The following is a 4,089-nucleotide window of genomic DNA, read 5'->3' as shown; positions in this document are numbered from 1 at the left end:
CCAGGCCATGATTTGAGGCAAGTGTTGCTGGGGAATTGATCCTTTTATTCTGGTGTGCCTCTTCATGTTTAATCTACCTTTTTATGAGGACTGGAATAGGCAAAGAAAATGTTTATGGATCTCATTGTGACAGTTCAGACCCTAACAAAAATAAATAAATAAAAACTACTCAGTACATTATAATGGACATTCCCCTTGTTTTATAATTTCAGGAGGATCTGCACCTTTTTAATACTTAATTTTATGAGAAATAATTGCATATTTAAATAATTCCCACCTCTCCATGTCAGCAAAAGAGAAATAGATGCTGGAAATCTGCTTTTAGTTTACAATGAACGTTCTAGATAAGGGCAGTTCTCTCTCCATTGTTTTCGAGAATGAATCTGAGTTTCCCCTTTGCCCCCCAATGTATTCCTTTCAGAAATGGTTTCCAGGTGTCTCGGAATTCTTCTCCTTCATTTTCCATGCAATCAGGACAATAAATGCTCCAAATAACCATGTTAGATGTCGAAGTTTGTACCTATTCAGACATCTACTCTCCTTATAGCCTTTTTTTGGTTTATAGGTTTGAGCATTGTTTTGTCGGTCAATACATTACCAAATTATAGCCAGGAATACTTCAGTGCTGTGCACGAGGAATCTCTGCTGACAAGTTGTGGGAGATGTGGATTACCAATAAGTGACTCTTGTTTTCTGGTTGGGAATGCATTGATTGATGTTAATTTATTAATTTCCTTGAGACCATAAATAAATGTTTATATACAACAGAAAAGGTAAAGACTAAGAGATACAGTTGAGAAGTTTTCATAGCAAGACATTATTGTGTTGCTGAGATATGCAAGGATTGTCTAAGTGGGTCTTTAGTATTATAAATTGCTAGACTGGAGCCATGACTTTCTGCCTTGATTTTTGTCCTCTTTCTCCCAAGGCTGGTGGTAGTTACAAAGGTAGCAGCTGGTTGTAAAAACTCTTTATAAAACTTACCTCATTCACAGGGCTATTGGGAAATAACATAATTATCGTGAAGGTTGAGTCTGGCTTACTGTTAACAACTGATTTTTTCCCCCCTTAGTTATCTAAATAAAGAAATATTTTATAAATTACTTTGGGAGCCACAATGACACTCGCTGTGTACATATTTATTTATTTCTTCTTGTCATGGCTTTCAGGCAATGAGGAAGGCTTGGACCCTGGGAGATGGTTATTTTCTTGCTGGCTGAGAAATGAGTTGACAGCACAGAAATAAAGGATACAACATTCTTAGTTTGTAAGCCCTTGAGGACAAGGACCATGTGTCAGTATGTGTTTGTACAGTGCCTGGAACTCTTGGGGGTCTCTGCTGTGTATGGGGTATTTGATTATCAAATAATAATGTTTACAGATATGCACGCTCTTGGAAAAGGTTATTCGGTGGGCAAAAACTAAATGTGGTCTATAATCTGCTGATGTGGCACATCATCCTCAGAGTACCAGCAATGAGTTCCATCCAGAATTCACAGACACTGCTCTCTACGTTACTGTTCCTACTATTTTCACCCAAATCTATTCCAGTTGCTTTCTAGCATTGTCTCTACACGAGAAGGCTTTGGTTTTTCATTACCATCTGGGATGTTTGCCGAACACTTGGTATTCTAATACAGACGTGCACCAAGCATTCCCTGTGCTTGTGTGAACACACCATTTCTGAACAGCCATGTACAACTATTTCAGTGGTAGTGTGGTTAGGAGCCTGAGGTGTTGCAGTGCAGTTGTTCAACTAGCTTTCCCCGTGAAATCCCACAATGCTCCTGGCTGACAAATTAATGAACACTATTTATTAGGGGCTAGAGTTCGCTGAAGTCTATTGAACAGCTGCTGAAGTGTATTGAACAGCTGCTGTAGTGGAAGTTCATAGCTTTCCACCATGACATCAGTGTGCACTAGTGAGTGTATAGGGGACCTGCGTGTGCGTGCACACACTTTTCATCTGACAAAAGTGCCTATTGTCTTTACCAGGTAATTTCATTGAGCTAGTTATGTCCGCAAGACCCTGCAAATCCTTTCTTTAGCTTCCCTCCTTATAATTAAAGTATTTATTTACTGTTGTAGCCTCATTGTTGCTTATTGCCATACTAAGAACCGCATGCTGCCCTGAATCCAAGTATGCAACTCATCAGTGGGAGTCACACGTGCCTTTTGAGAAGTGGTTGTATTTGAAACAGAAGAGAAAAGATGGATCTCAGGGATTTTCAGTTAGATTTGGGATGAAGGCTTCTGAATGTACTTGTGGATAATTCTAGTGCATTTAAAACATATTGAATTACTGTCTTCCAACTCTGGTTGTAAGAGCATCAGAGGTCTGGTACTTCATAACTCTCTCTCCATAGCACATCTGGTGAAATTTTTGTTCACTTGCAGCATTTTGGAAGTGTATATATGGACTCCTGGAATCTTTGCAGGGTTGACTCAGCAGTCTGGACAGGGCTGATTAGCTGATCTCTCTTATTAGCAAACACCTTGTAGTTTGCTAGGTGTGGGACGTCTGTCTCGAGCCTTAAAAACAGGGTTCCTGAGTGCTGTGTATGAACATACAACTTCTTGATGCACTTGCCATATAAGTGATAATTTGCACTTTGCCGTCTTGTCCCAAATGTCCATATCTCCTTCCTGCAATATAACGTGCAACCTGTTGATTACCACAGCCCGCTGTGGAGGTAGTTGAATTTCATAGATGGTGTTAATCTTATGTAGTTTGCAAAAATGCTTTGGGATTCTGTGGGAGAGTAACATGTGTCTCTCTTTTATTGTACTCTATGTGCATTGCTAAGGTGGGAAAGTATCGTTTCACCCCACTTTATAGTTGGAAAACTGAGGTGACATGACCTGCCTAACTTTCATAAGTCAATGGCAGAGATGAAAACAGAAAATGGTATTCCTGGGGTTTAACCACTGGAGTGAACTGCCATATATGCCCCAATTCTGGGCCTCCATCTGAACTGAGAGCTATTTCATTCTATACAGGTTCTTGTACTGGGCCCATCACACTAGTATCTTCCAGTAGTGCTTGAAGCCACGTGACTAATATCTGTCACAGGTTTGTTCTCTTCTCCTCTCCCTGAGGGGAGAGGTAGGTGTGTGTGTGTGTGTGTGTGTGTGTGTGTGTGTTTTTCATTTTTTTTTTCTTTTGTTAATTGATGGCGCAAAGTGAGGTGGGACATTCAACTCAACTGTTTATCTGTCTGTAATGTGATAACTTTTCGATGCCACATCTGATGAATTCAAAAAATTCAGAGAATGGTCTAGGCATCAATGTATACAACCCCTTTGACTCATGTTGCTATATGTTTGTGTTAGAGAAGGGCAGATCAAAGAAATGCACCTTGCACTTATTTTTTGTGCTAATTTTGCGTGTCTCAGGCTCAGGAGATAAATGGAATGGCCTGGGTGCAAGTAAGAGCTACTGAAGAGGCTGACTTAGTGTGCTGTAAGAGGTTCCTGTGGAACTGTCCCGCAGCACAAAATTGACACAACCTAATGCTGCCCCAGGCATGCCCCTACAAAAAGCTCTGTGAAGGGGGTAGCATAGAACTGTTCCACAGGCCTTCTGCCTCTGGAAAGTCCCTCTTGCACCTGGAGGGCAATGGGGATGCTGCAGAGAGAGCATACACAGGCACTTGAAAGATCAGAACCTGGCCCGGTACATCTGAATAACAAAAATGTCATTAATTGTTTGCTCTCATCTCTCTGAGACTTTGTTTCTGCCTGGAGTGTGCCTACCATGGGTAATACAATGGGGAACCAAACCGGAATGGAACTATCCAGGCAATGTGGTCCCTCCCACCCTTATGACTTTTCTTCTTTTACAGGCATCTAGCCATGCCAATATAGATCATCCTGTAATCAGGAGGTAACCTGGAACGTCGGTTATGACTTGGCTTTCTAAGCCGCTGCAGAAAAGATCACCAAGGACACTTGTTTGTTTGTTTTTTGTAAGTTTTTGTGTTTCTTTTTTAAAGACACACACTTGAGTGGATGAATTAGGTTTCAAAAGGCTTTTTTCCCCCCTCAAAAAAGTTTTTTACCCATATTGCTACAGACCTGTATTTTAAA

The sequence above is a fragment of the Dermochelys coriacea genome, chromosome 17 (assembly GCF_009764565.3).
Source record: "Dermochelys coriacea isolate rDerCor1 chromosome 17, rDerCor1.pri.v4, whole genome shotgun sequence".
Classification (NCBI taxonomy): Eukaryota; Metazoa; Chordata; order Testudines; family Dermochelyidae; genus Dermochelys; species Dermochelys coriacea.
The sequence above is the reverse complement of the archived record's forward strand: the minus strand, read 5'-3'. Positions refer to the sequence as shown.